The sequence below is a fragment of the Leucopleurus acutus genome (genome assembly GCF_964270905.1).
Source record: "Leucopleurus acutus genome assembly, chromosome: 2".
NCBI lineage: Eukaryota > Metazoa > Chordata > Mammalia > Artiodactyla > Delphinidae > Leucopleurus > Leucopleurus acutus.
This window is the reverse complement of record NC_139143.1, coordinates 142,014,284-142,033,173: the sequence shown is the minus strand read 5'-3', so window position 1 is coordinate 142,033,173 and position 18,890 is coordinate 142,014,284.

Below are 18,890 nucleotides of genomic sequence, written 5' to 3'. Positions count from 1 at the left end.
GCATCATTTGCAAGACAGTACGGTACTGGCACAAAACAGAAGTATAGATCAATGGTACAGGATTGAATGCTCAGAGATGATCCCACACACATATGGTAACCTGATCTTTGGTAAAGGAGGCAAGAATATACAATGGAGAAAAGACAGCCTCTTCAGTAAGTGGTGTTGGGAAAACTGGACAGCTACATATAAAAGAATGAAATTAGAACACTACCTAACACCATACACAAAAATAAACTGCAAATGGATTAAAGAGTTAAATGTAAGACCAGACCCTTTAAAACTTTTAGGGGAAAACACTCTTTGACATAGACCACAGCAAGATCTTTTTTGACCCACCTCATAGAGGAACAGAAATAAAAACAAAAGTAAACAAATGGGTACTAATGAAACTTCAAAGCTTTTGCAAAGCAAAGGAAATCATAAACAACACGAAAAGACAACCCTCAGAATGGGAGAAAATATTTGCAAACGAAGCAACTGACAAAAGTTTAATCTCCAAAATTTACAAGCAGCTCATGCAGCTCAATATACAAAATACAAACAGCCCGATCCAAAAATGGGCAGAAGATCTAAACAGACATTTCACCAAGGAAGACTCACAGATGGCCAAGAGGCACAAGAAAAGATGCTCAACATCACTAATTATTAGAGAAATGTAAATCAAAACTACAATGAGTTATCACCTCATGCTGATAAGAATGGCCATTATCAAAAAAGCTAGAAATAATAAATGCTGGAAAGGGTATGGTGAAAAGGGAACCCTCGTACACTGTTGGTGGGAATGTAAATTGATACAACCACTATGGAAAACAGTATGGAGGTTCCTTTAAAAACTAAAAATAGAACTACCATATGACCCAGCAATCCCACTATTGGGCATTTATCCGGAGAAAACCATAATTCAAAAAGAGGCACATACCACAATGTTCATTGCAGCACTGTTTACAATAGCCAGGACATGGAACCAACCTAAATTTCCATTGACAGATGAATGGATAAAGAAGATGTGGCACATATATACAATGGAATATTACTCAGCCATAAAAAGAAGCGATATTGAGTTATTTGTAGTGAGGTGGATGGACCTAGAGTCTGTCATACAGAGTGAAGTAAGTCAGAAAGAGAAAGACAAATCCCTTATGCTAACACATATATATGGAATCTTAGAAAAAATGGTTCTGATGAACCTACGGGCAGGACAGGAATAAAGATGCAGATGTAGAGAATGGACTTGAGGACACGGGGAGGGGGAAGGGTAAGCTGGGACGAAATGAGAGAGTGGCATGGACATATATACACTACGAAATGTAAAATAACTAGCTAGTGGGAAGCAGCTGCATAGCACAGGGAGATCAGCTTGGTGCTTTGTTACCACCAGAGGGGTGGGATGGGGGGGTGGGAGGGAGACACAGGAGGGAGGGTATTTGGGGATATATGTATACGTATAGCTGATTCATTGTGTGATACAGCAGAAACTAACACACCATTGTAAAGCAATTACACTCCAATAAAGATGTTAAAAAATAATTAGGTACGATTTCAATGTTCTTAATCTTTAGATAGCCCCCCAGATAAAAGTGAAAAATTCAGTTTTGGGGTAAGAAATTCAAATTTTAAGCAGTTATAGGATTGTGGATAAGGCCATAGGATTTTGGATAAAGCCATGGTCATTGCAGTCAGACAGACGTGATAGATCTAAACCCAGATCCACAACATGCTATGTCTGAGAATTAAGCAAATATATAACTTCACTAAGTGTTAATTTCATCATCTAAAAAATAAGAATAATAATAATAATACTTAACATATGTTGAGAATATTTAGTGAAATAATATATAGGAAACTTAAGACAATATATGGCACATAATAAAGAGTGATTAAATTATAATAATATCCCTATTGTTTTTACTATTAGAATTTTTTAAACTAAATGCTCATTTATAAAGTCTGGAAGACCAGGAAGACAAATATGCAAAATTCTCCAAAAATCAATATATTTCTTATTGTTAAACTCCATGTTCAGGAAAAAGGGCCAAAATTTTTTTTATATCTTTATTGGAGTATAATTGCTTTACAATGTTGTGTTAGTTCCTGCTGTACAACAAAGTGAATCAGCTATAAGTATACATATATCCCCATATGCCCTCTCTCTTGAGCCTCCCTCCCACTCTCCCTATTCCACCCCTCTAGGTCATCACAAAGCATCAAACTGATCTTCCTGTGCTATGCAGCAGCTTCCCACTAACCTTCCATTTTACATTTGGTAGAAAAAGCAAAAATATTTTTATATTTCACAAACTATAACTTCCTGGCATCAATTCTTTCAAGTGTTCTTTAGTTTCATATATACATAGAAGAATGGTAATTTATGTCCAGATTTATGAACCTAAGGCCCTCAGAGTTTCTCAGTTATTAGAAAAAGATTGGTTGAAATTAATGAAGACAACTGAGTAATTAATTCATCCACTTATTCATTTAACACACATTGAAAACATTCTATATGCCAGGTACTGTGATAGGTATTAGGGATACAGAATAGAAAAGACTGCCTCTACAGAGCTTAAGACTAGTGAGGACATTTAAAATAATCATTTTATGGGCTTCCCTGGTGGCGCAGTAGTTGAGAGTCCGCCTGCCGATGCAGGGGATGCGGGTTCGTGCCCCGGTCTAGGAAGATCCCACATGCTATGGAGGGGCTGGGCCCATGAGCCATGGCCGCTGAGCCTGCACGTCTGGAGCCTGTGCTCCGCAACGGGAGAGGCCACAACAGTGAGAGGTCTGCATACTGCCAAAAAAAAATCATTTTATGAATGTAATTACAGACTTTGACAAGTACCATGGATAAAAAGTACAGCGAGGTATGAAATCATGTCATAAGGAATCTGATCTCTTTGGAGATTCAAAGAAAGCCTCCTTGAAGAAGTGGTATTTGAGCTGTACTCTGAAGAGTCATTTGAGTGATGGGGTGGAGCCTAGAAAATTAGAGATAGGGAGGTCTGGGATAGAGGCATGTGAATGGACAAACGTGAGAGACCACATGTTAGGACAATGCAGAAGGAGGGAGTAGTGTAACTTAAAGAAAGAGAAAGAAGGGAAAATCAAGTTCTACAACTTAGTATATATAGCAGCAATAGAGAAGCACCACTTAGATCTACATTCAAAAAAAAACTTTTGTCTAAGAAGTATGGTTAACTGCAGCCTGCAGCCAACACACTTTGGATCCAGCACAGTGTTCATACTGAGGCAAAACTTTTGCCAGCCTTCTCCCAACCAAAGACTAAGCACAGTGGGGATATTACAGCCAGGTCATTCCCACTTGACATGAGATGCCTCAAACAAGCAACCTTTGCTTAGAGTTTGCCCATCAGCCTGGCCAAGATTTTCTCAGAATTGCATTATAGTGTGTCTCTTCCTATTTATCCTTCTTCCTTCCCTTTCTCCTCCTGTAGCTTTCCAATATCTCTCTGCATAGTGGTCTGAAGGCTCACTCTGCCTACTTCTTTTTCCTTCCCTTTATCTTGACACACTTTAGATCAATCCTGAATGTACAATTTTCATCTTACAGTGGATTATCCCTGACCCCATCTGACTTAAAATTGATGGCTGACATAATCCAGCCCATAATGGATAGTTCCAGGTGCATGCTCTTTTGCTGCCCCATGAACTAGGCTTCTGTTTCTACTAGTACCCAGTTACACACAAGGAACTGTTTCTCAAAAGTTGTATAATTCTGCATTGCAGATGACATGGCCTTGTTCCAGAAACTTGAGGGCCTGTGCTGTGAATTTTCCAACAGGGTTTACCATAAACTCTGTACTACATCTTTTCCTACCACTGAAACTTACAACTCCATAGGATCTGCACAAGCAGCAGGATTTCTTGCACTACAGCCTGGACTTGCTGCCATTCTTCAATGTCATAAAGAATGCACTAGTGAGAGGGGCATCAGCATCACTAAGAAGTGCAGTAGTGGCGCCCTCTGCAGGCCAGTGCTGACAATAGGTGAGTAGTATCAGAACTGGGCTTCTTAATAGCCATGGTCATGATGGCCTCTCTATTACTTTAGGTAATGATGCTTAAATACCAGAAACCAGGCCCATTGTAACCCAGGCATTCTCTTCCACTAGAATGTCTTCCCAGGTCCACACTAGTGAAATCATCAGCAATTATGGCACAACCTTGTGCCAGGAACTATCTGTCCTCCACATTCCATTCAGAATGGCTTCCTCCTTGCCAGCTGGTCATCAAGTGAGCCAATTCCCAAACCTCTGTCTTCTCAAGCCACTCTTGGTACCATCTTGTTTTCAGTTTAGGTCCTCTGAAAAGCAGACACCAAAATAGAATTTGAAGAATAAGGGGCTTATTGGGGGAAATGTGCAACTACATTATAGCCAAATTCAGGGGTAGACTTGAAAGATAACAGAAAGAGAAAATCTTCACTCTGAGCTATGAACAGTGAACCTATTCGTGGACATTATGCAGAAGGAAAATTGGTCCAAAGTGAGATTATATACATCTTCCTGGGCAATAGCTAATCTTCTGACCAGATTATAAGGACTTTAGTGGAAAAGCCTAGAAAATTAGAGATAGGGAGGTCTGGGATAGAGGCATGTGAATGGACAAACGTAAGAGACCACAAAGTATGAAAAGTTTTGTATCACCCAGTAATTCAAATCAGAAAAAACACACTATGGAAGAGGCATTGAAGAACAAAGAAGACAAAATCACTCAACAAGTTGACATAATCCAGCCGTTATAATCAGCCACCCCAGAACTGGTATGATGGACACATGAGTGGAGCAGCCACAGAGGCAGAAATAGAGACCACACATAAGCCAAATAGCATGAATTCCTCTTTACCAAGGCTGATCTAGATTCTGTTGACTCTGAATGTCCCACCCAAACAGCCATGTCATAGCAAATTCACAATACTGGGCTCCTTCCATCCTAGATGAACAAGCAGTCATCCTCACAGGGATAGATATCTATTCTGTGGGTTGACTTTCTTGCTTGCAAAGCTCCAGCCAGCACTGCAATTAAGGGACTTATGGAAATTCTGATTCTCAAGTATGGAATACCAGACAACATACCATCTGAGCAGGAACCCAGTTCGCAGTGAAAGGGGTCCCACTTCACAGGAGTGAGACCATGACCATGGGTTTCAGTGCTTGCACTGGGACAAAAAGAAACTATAACACTTTTAAGTGAATTTGTTTATATTAATTACCACACCATTTACATAGATTTGAAAGGAGTCACATACCTCTGTGTATCAGCAGCCTGGAAATTCAAGTAAGAGTTGATACTGTGAGTCTGAAATCCACAGGGAAGGTCAAGCAGCTGGAAACTCTGTCAAGACTTCTGTGTTATCGTCTTGAAAAGAATTCCTTCTTCAAGTTTTCTCTCTCGCCTTACATTTTACTATAAACAAGAAGGAGAAACCAGGCAGTACCTTCAACACTTTGCCTAGAAATCTCTTCGGCTAAATATCTGAGTCTGTCACTTATAAGTTCTACTTTCCACCCAGTAGTACAAAGTTCATCAAGTCCTCTGTCACTTTATAACAAGAATCACCTTTCCTCCAATTTCTAATAACATTTCCCTCATTTCCATCTGAGACCTTACTAGAAGCAACTTTAACATTCATATTTCCACCAACAATCTCTTCAACCAATCAAAGCCTTTTCTATCAAGTGTCTCAAACCTCTCCCATCCTCTACCCATTACCAATTCCAAAGTCCCTTCCACATTTTTAGGTAATATTTTACAGCAGTACACCACTTCATAGTACCAAAATCTATATTAATTTCCTAGGGCTACGATAACAAAGTGTCAAGATAGAGGTGGGTTAAAACAACAGAAATGTGTTGTCTCAGAGTTCTGGAGGTTGGAAGTCTGAAATGAAGTCATCAACAGGACCATACTCTCTCTGGTGGTTCTAGGGGAGAATTCTTCCTTGACCCTTCTTGCTTCTGGTGTTTTCTGGCTGTCCTTGGTGGTTCCTTGGCTTGTAGATGCATCACTCCAGTCACATGCTTCTCTTCTCCGTGTGTGTCTTTACATCATCTTCCCTCTGTGCCTGTATCTGTGTCCAAATATCCCTTTTCTGTAAGGACACAAGTTACACTGGATTAGGACCCTCTCTCATTTTAACTTGATTATTTCTGTAAATACCTTATTTCCAAATAAGACCACATACTGAAGTACTAGGGGTTAGCACTTCAACATACATTTTTGGGGAAAATAATTCAGCCCTTAACAGTATGGGAAAGACATTAATTATTCATGCTACAAATAAGGTCCAGGCTTATTTGGGCATACAAACCCCTTACAAGGCCACTCAGCATTCCATGTCCCACAAGTTGAAAATTACTAAATTCACTCCAAAGTTTACATACTTTGAAGCAGATTTTAGCCCAACTCCCTTATTTTATAAAAGGAGGAAATGAAGTAAAAAATCAACATCATATCTTTTGACTTAAAATTTAGCCCAACTGTATTATGTGATCCTACTCCACTCCCCGCCTATACCATTTAAATAGTAGAGACTCTAAAGAGGTGAATTTTCAAGTAATTAAAATACTTGGGTAACCAAATATATGATTTCCCTGAACTTTTAAGGTCTTTGATTGGATATAAATATTTGTAATCACCTAAAAGGAAAAATAGTGCTTTAGAGTTATATCAGTCACCTCAGGCTAAATTATTATTTAGGAATAGAAGGCCATGAAACCTTATTGGCTTGCAATGACAAAGTTGTATTCCTCACTCACATTACCTGTCCATCATGGATCAACTCTGGCTCTGATCCACTTTATCTTCATGCTATTACCCATACTGAGGAGTAGTCCCTTTCTGGCACATGCAGAAAGGAAAGGGAGGCCCAGGCACATAGTATCTTCCTAAGATGAAGGCTAGATCAGAAACGCCTCTGCCCCTCCTTCCTCAGCCTTACACACACCAAATAACAAGCAACAAAAATATACCACTGAGGAAGGTTTAAAGGCATGGACAAAGATCCCCACTCTGTGGCACATGTCACAAGGAAAGCTGAGCAATGAGGATGAAGTATGTACATTGAGAAAAACCCTACATCACCACAACTCCCATCCTAAGCACAAGGCATTTTTAGAGGAAAGCTTGTAGTACTTTGAAGGTAACCATAGCAAAAACAAAACCCAACTTCCACTTAACTGCTAACTAGATTTTCTCAAACCCCAAAATTATTGGCCTGACAAGAGATGTGCCCATTTTTAGGAGTAAATAGCATTTACTCAAGTTTCTCTTATTCTGCCTGAGATGTCTGACATTCAATAAAAGAAATTATAAACACACAGAGAAAACAACCCATTGTCAAGAGAAAAAACAATTTAACAGTATCAAAATCAGAAAGGACCAAAGTGCTGACCTTTAAAATAACTATGGTTAATATGTAAAGAATTTATTGAAAAAGTTGGTAAATATGAACATTAGCATGAAATTTCAGCAGACAGATGGAAATCCTAAGAGTCAAATGGCAATAGAAGAAATAAAAAATGACTGCATCGGAGATGAAGAGTTTCTTTGTCAGGCTCATCACCAAATTTGACACAGCCAAGGAAAGAATCAGTGAATTTGAAGACAGATCAATTAGAAATTACTCTAATTAAAACACAAAGAGAAAAAAGTGAAAATCACAAATAAAATACACAAACAAGCAGAAAAACAGAACAGAACATTCAAAAGCTGTGTGACAATATCAAACAGTACAGCATATGTGTAATTGGAGTTCTAGAATGAAAAGAAAGACAGAGATAATGATGCTGAAAAAGTATTTGAAGAAATAAAGGGCAAGAATTTTGGAAAAACAAAGTAGCAAATGACATCAGACCACAGATCCAAGAATCTCAGAGTGCCTCAAGCAGCATAAATACTAGATACCTCATTTTACTGATCCTCTCCAGGACCCTATGAAATAGCCAGTGTAAATGTCCAGACTTCTCTAGATGAGGAAAGATTGAGTATTTTGTCCATATTCACATAAGTTGTCATGGAGGCAGAACTCTGACATTTACCAAGGACTTGTTTTCTCCATCTGCTGCTCGGTTGAATTTGTTGGCCACCTCTCCTAAGTACCTGCTGTTCCATCTTGGGCCTATTACTTAAATGTCATTTTTTCTCTTTAAAAAAGCCTAATAATACCGCATTGAGTTCAGAAAATATATTTAGAGAACCTGGCACCAAACTTGGCATAATTCTGTACTATAGAGTTCCTATGCTTTAGGACTGTGGGGACCATCTATGAATCTCCTCTCAGAGTTATGGGCAGGAGGTGAGTACGGGCCCCTTCTACTCTTAGATGCCCACATTTGTCTGAGGTTTGTGAGGTCTGTGGTTTCTGTTCCTTATTGTAGCTGGAGGAAAGCGGGGAGCAAGACAGGCCTTCTATGGTGACTAACTTTTGTATTCTACATCCTTCAACTGCTCTCTCTTCCATAGTTGGAGAATTGTATGTATCTAGTAAATTTGTTTCCTGGGGTCTAGGAGGAAGGAGGGTTGGGGCAAATTCTTCTTGGCCTCATCTTCTCCCAAATATCTCTCTGTTATACCTAAACTGTTTCTTTAACATAATAATAATTATTATTATTATTTGCTCTTTATTTTCTCCAGTGACAGCCCACCTTTGCAGCAATATTTGCTTCTTGTTTCTGAGCCTGAATGGGAAAAATGTCACAGGGTTAAACATATGCATACAAGAATAGGAAGAAATAAAAATCACATCAGTTTATGATATCACATACTATTACTACATCACTGTTATGATTACCATTATTATTGAATAACAATTAGTTTACTAAACAAACACTTCTATTGTTCCTAAAACAATCCATCTCCATTGTATACATAAAAACCAAGTAAAGCATGCTGTGGACACTCCAGCAATCCTCTAGCAATCTCCTAAATTATTGATGCCATATCTCCTGTATCCTTCCAGCTCCCAGCTCCTGCCCTTTAGCCTGTGGGTTTTTGTATCTCTTAGTTTTTGATTCCCTGCCTGGATTCTGAGAGTTCTTACCTCTAACCCATTGACTCTTCTCCTCCTGTCTGTCTCAACTAGCACACTCCATCCTTGTTCTGCCCCCAGGGACCCACACCTCAGCACAGACTCTCCCCAGCAAGCACGTAGACTCTTTTCAAGGCTGGGTGATAGAAACAAAGGAACAAAGTCTTCAACTAGCTCCAGCCAAAGTTTCTGTCTCTCTTTTTTTTTTCTTTCTTAAAAAAATCTGCTTCAAAGTATGCAAACACTTATTGTGAAACATATTTCCCCTTTCTGTACAAAAGTATACAAACACATCCACTGACATATGGGCCCATGTGTTTCTTCACCAAGGTGTGATGAGACTCAGAGCAGCATATGCGCCAGGTGATGGAGAGCTTTCCACAGTGTGGGTGGGAGCGTTGCCATCTTGTGAAACAGGTGCATGAAAGCCCATGTGAATAGAAGGCCCTGTGAAGTGAAGTTGTGGTTACTCAGACCCACAGCTCTAACACGGGACAGTTAGGTTCAGATGCGACTGTTTACTTAGCACATTCCATGTGCACTTAGTGGATTTTAGGACTTATTAAGTCACAAAAATCACCTTGCAGAATGAAAATTATACCCACAGACTTAAGAACTGAGGACGTGAAGAAATTAGGTGAACTTTCTCTAGTGGCTCTTTTCAAATTTTAGCATCATGAGAATCGCCTGGAAGGCTGTTGAAACACAGATTGCTGGGCATGACCTCCCCACCCTCAGTTTCTGAGTCAGCAGCTCTAGGGTGGGGCTGTATAATTTGTACTTCTAACATATGCCCAGGTGATGCTACTGCTGCTGATCCAGGAACCACACTTTGAAAACCACTTTTCCATCATGCAATGCACAGTGCTGAGGTCTAAAACCCTGATAGGCTAAAGTAGGAAACATCAGTGCTATGAGTCAAAACCAGGAAAGCCAAACCAGCCATTATGCTCAAGAGTCAGGGATAGGGCAGAAAACTGGATACCATGCCAATGAAGCCAGCATGGTGCTAGGAGTGAGGGGCTAAGTCAAAGGACTTGAGGTGACTGCCACAGGCACATCCAGGCTCCCCACCACTGGGTTAAAATGGCTGCCAGAGATGGGATTGGGGTGATGGGTCCATCAGTGTTTAAATGTCCATGGTGAGAGTGTCCAGGATAAGGTACCAGTTTTTGACTTTTAAATGTTTCACTTTTACTGTTCCTTAGTCATATGGTAAACTCAGATTAGATCAAAAGATAAGAATGCCAAACTGAAATATTCAGTCTCTGTGTGAGTTTGTGTGTATTTTAATAGGATGAGGGGAGAGTCCTTTAAACTTAAATATTGAAGTTCTTCTAAATATGTACCCCTCGTTGGCTATGGAGGAAGGATGCACTCAGGACTAAAGGTAACTGCCCTTGACTTTGAAGATGTCATAATCTAGCAAGCAGTGTCTGTCCCAAGCCAGACTGTGACACTTGGCAGACGCAGAGGGAGGAGGGATTAATTAATTCTAATTTGAGAGAAGTGGTGTCAGAGGAGGCTTCATGGAAGAGGTGATATTTAAGTGTACCTAAAAGATGAGCAGGGATTTTACTGGCAAGAACATTTCAAGAATGGCCTTCATCTAATATGTGGAAGAAAAATAATTTACTCTTCCAGTGAGGGAATAATGTTCTACCTTAGACTCATTTTCATCCATGTTAGAGGAAAATCATTTTTTAATTTTAAAAGACTTCCAAAATGAAGGTAAAAATATTCGGAAGAGAGCAGTTGGAATAAACACATTTTAAAAAGGCAAAAAACCTCCCTGAGTAGAAAGCATTTTGTTTTATTCTAATTTCTTTGCTGCTTGCATCCCTCAAGTGAGCACTCCATTTAGATCTGTCGAATTTTCTGAATTCCACTGTGTGTTTGCACAAACTTCTTAGAGTGTAAAACAAAGAAATTTTGTGCCTTAGAGCATCTTTTTCAGTCCACAGACAGCACATTGGTGGGAAGAATTAGCTGTTAGTATTAATAGTAGTAAAACACAATAATTATAATATGCATTGTTTGCTAATTTTCACTGATGGACTTGTATTAGTCTGCTTGGGCTGCCATAACAAAATACCACAGACTGGGCAGCACAGACAACAGAACGGTATTTCTCACAGTTCTGAAGACTGAAGTCCAAGATCAAGGTGCCAGCAGGGTTGGTTTCTGGGGAGGACCCTTCCTGGCTTGTAGACTGCCTATCACTCTGTCCTACAATGGCCTTTCCTCTGTGCACTTGCAGAGAGAGAGACAGAGAGGTCTCCAATGTCTCTTCCTTTTCTTATAAGAACAAAAATCCTATCAGATTAGGGGCCCACACATATAATCTCATTAACCTTAATTACCTCCTTAAAAGCCTATCTCCAACTACAGTTACATTCAGGGATTAGAGCTTCAACATATGAATTTGGGAGAAACAAAATTCAGCCTATAACAAGACAAGACTGTGATTTCCATGAAGCTACAGCACCTATGAAAGTGGAAACTCAGGTCTCCATGTGCCAATACCTATGGGGTGGACCAGGTTACCTCTCTTAGATGTGGAATTTGTTCTCTCTTGCATTGCTTTTTCATAAAACATGTATCAATATCTCTTGTCCTTTCAGTATGAAGACAGGTAGATGATTTAATTGACGATTTAAGAAAATCTGTATGAACGTCAACAATTATACTGTGCTTTCAGGAGCTAATTAAGTGTATTTGGCTATTTTACCACATACAAAGTGGCCAGAATGCTGTGCTTTTATTATTCTGCTTCTGCTATTCACGGTCTTTCTTGTTTCCTTGTCTGTAGCTTTAAGTATACTTACTGCTTCTAACATGCCATTTTCATCATTTTAGAAAATCAAAGGAGACATAAATTAGCATAGACTAATTAACACTTCATTTTTTAGCTTATGATGTCAATTCCCTCTGCAAACTCTTAATCTCACTCTGACCTCAAGGGAGCCCTCCTTGAATCAGACACAGAAAAATATTGTCCTAAATAGGGCCACCATAACACTATGCCTCCTCCTCTTCCTACAAAATAGAACCTAGAGTAGAAAAAGAAAAGGAATTATAGAAAATGTTGAATGAGGCCAATTTTCCTTTGTCTCATTGGCTGGTTTGCTTCTATGCTAAATGGGTTCACCTTCTGTGTACAGGCACCATCATCTTTGAAGCAATAACCATAATTGCCATTTGCTGAATGTCTACTCTGTCCCAGGAATTTTATGTAATCTATCTCTTTTAAGCCTTATCAGCCTCTTATTTAAAAATTAACAGCCACTATTTATAGGTGAGGAAACTCATGCTTAGAGTGAATAAGTAAGAAGGTTGCCCAGTGCTATGGACCTAAAGAATGGGAAAGTCAAGTGAGACATAGCACCTATGTCCTTTGCATGACACCTTGCAGAGCCAGTGTGGGTCTGCAGTTAGCAAGCATCTAGCCTCTCATCCAAGGGAAAGTGTAAAGGAGTCTTGGGATCTGTAGTATTCTTGGGCAGTTCACAATGATTTGTTATCTGTCTGCACTCATTTCAGAGTAAAGCAAAGAGAATTTCTTTCCTGCTCCAAAGACAGACCCAGCCCCAGGTTAGCCTCAGCCTCGTATATATTAAGCTAATAAATGTTTCCCTGTCTCTTTTCCTGCTGTAGTTGTTAGTACATTTTTCTTCATTTGCTAAATGTTTAATGTATTTTCATTTTCAAACCCTTTCCATAAGGCTAGTGGCCAGTGGTTCTTTCCTTATTTCCCCTGGGCTGTTGTATTTCCCCAAATTGTTCATCATATGAGATAGTGGAAAGAATCTGTAATGGGGGCTCAGAAGACTGGGTTCTCACTTTGGCCCTCCCCAGACTTGTGTGACTGTGGCCAAGTCCCTTCCACTCTCTGAGCTTCAGCATCCTTGTCTGTAAAGTGAAGAATTGGGTTTTAGAATCTCTAAGATCTAAGATCAGCTCATCCCTCTGCCAGTCCCACTACATGGCGATCTGCACAACCTCCTCTGTTATGAGCAAGTGTGTGTGAGATACTACTTCCTTCATAATTATCTTCCCAAAAGGAAACATCTCCCACTGGCCCTCTACCTTAAAAAAGATGAGGGTTTAGTTTATTATTCAAACTCCCAGAATCCTTCCATATCAGTGTTTAACATTCATTTATTTAAGTAACAATTAATTAACTAACAATGTGGTAGAAACTAGAGACTCAAAGATGAGCAAGACACAAACCTTGCCCTGAGGTACACAGACAGGCAAATAGAGGAAATTCAGAGGAGGGAACCTCTCTTCCCATGGCAGGTGCCAACATTAAGGAAATTCTTCCAGAAGAGGCCATAGTGAAACTTAGTCCTTAAAGCTAATTATTAAAGTGTTTATGAGCCCAGGTTCTACACTCAAACAGATCTAAGATCAATCCTGGTTTAAATAATCAGTAGCCATATGACCTTAAACAAGTTATGTAACCTCTTTATGCCTCTCTTTTCTTCATCTGTAAAATGGGAATTGCAACATTAAATTCATAGGATTGTTAGGAAGAGCAAATGATATATATTTATTAAAAGCATATAAGCATGTGCCAGGAACTAAGCTAGATTCCAAGAATAGTGTGTTAAAAATATTTTTTTAAAAAAATATATAATATGCATATAAATATATATATGAAATATAAATATATATATATATATGTATGAGAAATCAAAGTCTCAGGCACTATCCTAAGCACAGTGCATGTATTCATTCATTTAGTATTCACTACTATTTATGAGGTAGGCACTATTATTATCTATTATTTTCCCTATTTTAGAGATGAGGAAACAGGCCCAGAAAGAATACGTGATTAGCTCAAGCTGAGAGAAGTGTTTATTTAAAAATCTTCCACTGTAATTGTAACAGAGAAGAACAAATCTGATTCCATATTGCATCTGTTTCTTTTACTTTAACCTTTGTATTCTATTGCTTTTGCTACAAGTTAATCACTAAAAGGATGTTGCCTATAGCTTAAAGTATACATAATGGCCCATCTCCAGGAACCCTGATAAGCTAAAATACCTTTGGTTAACTCACAGGAAGCATCCTGACCAGACTCACTTGTGAATGACTACAGGACAGAAGAAATTAACACATCCCCTCTGGAGTCTGGCCAGAACCAGGAAATATTTGCAACAACCTATTGCCTTTTTACTTTACCTCCTCACCTCCCCCTCTTTGTTCTATTAAAAAAACTAGCATTTAAACCTGGACAAGATGGTTCTTTGGGACGCTAGTAGGCCATCTTCTCCATCCACTGCTTCCTGAAGAAAGTCACTATTCCTTGCCCCAACAATTTGTCTCTCGATTTGTTGGCCTGTCATGTGGTGAGCAGTATGAGCTTGGACTCATATGTTATCCATGTTATATAACATATGTTATATGTTATCCATATAACATAATTATGGATCTGACTATTTCTCCTTTTATTTCTGTCAGTTTCTTGTTCATATATTTCTGAAGCTATGTTATTAGGTATATACAAATTAAAATTGTGATATCTTATTGGTGGATTTACCCCACCCTTTGGTATAGTTACAAAAATCTTTATCAATACTCTTTATCGGCAACCTACTTTGCCTGATATTACTACAGCAATACTAGCATTCTTATGATAAATATTTATTTGTTATAACTTCTTCCATACTTTTTACTCAAAAATTTTTAAGTCCTTATATTTAAGATTCATCTTTTATAAAGCACCTATAGCTGAATATCCAGCTTGAGATGTTTTCACTTTTTATTGGAATATTTATTCTGATTACATTTAATGTGATAATGTGCTTATTGATATATTTGGGTTAAAGTCTACTATCCTCCAATTTGTTTTCACTTTATCCTTTGTATTTTTTGTCTTTTTATATTGTCTTCTTTGGATTTAGGATGTATCCTTTTATTATATCATTTTTCCTTTCTATTAGTATGTAAAGCATGCATTAAAATTTTCTTTTCCTTACAGTTATTTTACAGATTACAACATATATCCTCACTTATCATTCTTCTATAGATTAGTACTTTTATCACTTAGGGAATTCAAGAACTTTAGAACACTTGAACTAAATTTGCCTTCATTTTCCTTTTTGTGCTACTGTTGTTATGAACTTTAATCCTATATATATGTTAAATATAATAAATAGTTACTACTGTTTTATACAGTCTATATTAATTTAGATTCACCATGCACATTTACCCTTTCCATTACTTTTTAATCCATTTTGCATTTCCATACTTCTATTTGAGACCATTTTCCTTTTGTAAGAATAACTCACTTCAGTATTTCCTTTTGGTAGATTTACTGGCAATGAATAATCTCAATAAGTTTCTTTGAAAATATCTTAATTTCCCCTTTATTTTAGAAGAATATTTCCATTGTGATTATAATTGTGCCCTGACAATTATTTTCTCTTAACATTATAAAATGTTCATCCCATTATCTTCTTGCTTCTGTCAGTTATTTCTCACCAAATTTATTAGTATACTCAATACAATTCTAATCAAAATTCCAGCAGGTTTCTTTTGTAGAAATCAGTGAGGTGATTCTAATATTTATGTGGAAATAAAATAATAAAGGATCTAAAATAGGCAAAATAACTTTGAAAATGAAGAACAAAATTGAGAGAGGTAAACTACCTGATTTCAAGACTTACTGCAAAGCTTCAGTATTCAAAACAGTTTAGTATTGGCTAAAAGACTGACATACAGATCAAGGTAAGAGAAGAGTGAATACAGATATAGATCTACACATGTGTGGTCAATGGATTTCTGACAAGATGTCAAGGCAATTCAATGAGGAATGTCATTTCAACAAATGGTGCTGAATCAACAAGATACCCATAAAGAAGCAAACATCAACTCTTCCTCCATATACAAAATGTACTCAAAACAGAACGTAGAACTAAATGTAAAACCTAAAACTTCTAAAAGGAAGCATAGGAGAAAATGTTTGCAGCCTTGGGGGAAGGCAAAGTTTTCTTAGATAGAACACAAGCAACATGAACCATAAAGGAAAGAAATGATAAATCATATATCATCAAAATTTTAAAGTTTTGCTCTTCAAGATATCTCATTAAGAAAATCAAAAGGCGAGTCACACACCATGATAAAATATTTGCAACACATATACCAAGGGATATTTTCAAGAATATGTAGTAAATTTTTACAAATCAATAACAAGAAGACAAACAACCCATTAAGAAAATGGGCAGGACGAGGGGAAGATGGCGGAAGAGTAAGACGTGGAGATCATCTTCCTCCCCGCAGATACACCAGAAATACATCTACACATGGAACAACTCCTACAGAACACCTACTGAACATTGGCAGAAGACCTCAGACCTCCCAAAAGGCAAGAAACCCCCCACGTACCTGGGTAGGGCAAAAGAAAAAAGAATAAACAGAGACAAAAGGATAGGGACGGGCCCTGCACCAGTGGGAGGGAGCTGTGAAGGAGGAAAGGTTTCCATACACTAGAAGCCCCTTCGCGAGCAGAGACTGTGGGTGGCGGAGGGGGTAGCTTCAGAGCCGCAGAGGAGAGCACAGACACAGGGGTGTGGAGGGCAACGCGGAGAGATTCCCGCACAGAGGATCGTTGTTGACCGGCACTCACCAGCCCGAGAGGATTGTCTGCTCACCCGCTGAGGTGGGCGGGGCTGCGAGTTGAGGCTCGGGCTTCAGTTGGAGCCCAGGGAGAGGACTGGGGTTAGCGGCATGAACACAGCCTGAAGGGGTTAGTGCACCATGGCTAGCCAGGAGGGACTCCGGGAAAACGTCTGGGGCTGCCAAAGAGGCAAGAGACTTTTTCCTCCCTCTTTGTTTCCTGGTGCGTGAGGAGAGGGGATTAAGAGCACTGCTTAAAGGAGCTCCAGAGATGGGCACGAGCCATGGCTAAAAGTGTGCACCCCAGAAACGGGCATGAGATGCTAAGGCTGCTGCTGCTGCCACCAAGAACCCTGTGTGCAAGCACAGGTCACTATCCAAACCCCTCTTACAGGGAGCCTGTGCAGCCCGCCACTGCCAGGTTCCCGGGATCCAGGGACAACTTCCCCGAGAGAATGCATGGCACGCCTCAGGCTGGTGCAACGTCATGCCGGCCTCTGCCACCGCAGGCCCGCCCCGCACTCCATGCCCCTCCCTCCCCTCCACAGCCTGACTGAGCCAGAACCCGTGAATCAGCGGCTCCTTTAACCCCGTCCCCATCTGAGTGAAAAAGAGACGCCCTCCTGGGACCTACACGCAGAGGTGGGGCCAAATCCAAAGCTGAGCCCCTGGGAGCTGTGAGAACAAAGAAAAGAAAGGGAAATCTCTCCCAGCAGCCTCAGAAGCAGTGGATTAAAGCTCCACAATCAACTTGATGTACACTGCATCTGTGGAATATCTGAATAGACAATAAATCATCCGAAATTGAGGAGGTGGACTTTCAGAGCAAGATTTATGATTTTTTCTCCTTTTCCGCTTTTTGTGAGTGTATATGTGTATGCTTCTGTGTGAGATTTTTTCTGTATAGCTTTGCTTCCACCATTTGTCCTAGGGTTCTATTGGTCCTTTTATTTTTTCCTTTTAAAAATTTTTTTCTTAATAATTAATTTTAATAACTTTATTTTATTTTACTTTATCTTCTGTATTTCTTTCGTTTTTCATTCCTTCCCTCCTTCCTTCCTTCCTCCCACTGTCCCTCCCTCACTCCCACTCTCCTTTCTTTCTTTCTTTCCTTCTTTTCTTCTTTCTTCCTTCCTTCCTTCCTTCCCTCCTTTCTTTCTTTCTTTCTTTCTTTCTTCCTATTTCTACTAACACTTTCTCTCTACTTTTTCTCCCTTTAATTCTGAGCTGTGTGAATAAAAGGCTCTTGGTCAGGGCTGTGCCTCTGAGGTGGGAAAACCAACTTCAGGACACTGGTCCACACGAGACCTCCCAGCTCCACATAATATCAAATGGTGAAAATCTCCCAGAGATCTCCATCTCAATGCCAGCACCCAGCTTCACTCAACGAACAGCAAGCCACAGTGCTGGACACCCTATTCCAAATAACTAGCAAAACAGGAACACAACACCACCCATTAGCAGAGAGGCTGCCTAAAATCATAATAAGTCCACAGACACCCCAAAACACACCACCAGACGTGGACCGGCCCACCAGAGAGACAACATCCAGCCTCATCCGCCAGAACACAGGCACTAGTCCCCTCCACCAGGAAGCATACACAACCCCCTGAACCAACATTAGCCACTGGGGACAGACACCAAAAACAATGGGAACTACGAACCTGCAGCCTAAAAAAAGGAGACCCCAAACAAAGTAAGATGAGCAAAATGAAAAGACAGAAACACACACCGCAGATGAAGGAGCAAGATAAAAACCCAGCAGACCTAACAAATGAAGAGGAAATAGGCAGTCTACCTGAAAAAGAATGCAGAATAATGATAGTAAAGATGATCCAAAATCTTGGAAATAGAATAGACAAAATGCAAGAAACATTTAACAAGGACCTAGAAGAACTAAAGATGAAACAAACAACAATGAGCAACACAATAAATGAAATCAAAAATACTCTAGATGTGATCAATAGCAGAATAACTGAGGCAGAAGAACGGATAAGTGATGTGGAAGCTAAAATAGTGAAAATAACTACTGCAGAGCAGAATAAAGAAAAAAGAATGAAAAGAACAGAGGACAGTCTCAGAGACCTCTGGGACAACATTAATCACACCAACATTCGAGTTATAGGGGTTCCAGAAGAAGAAGAGACAAAGAAAGGGACTGAGAAAATATTTGAAGAGATTATAGTTGAAAACATCCCTAATATGGGAAAGGAAATAG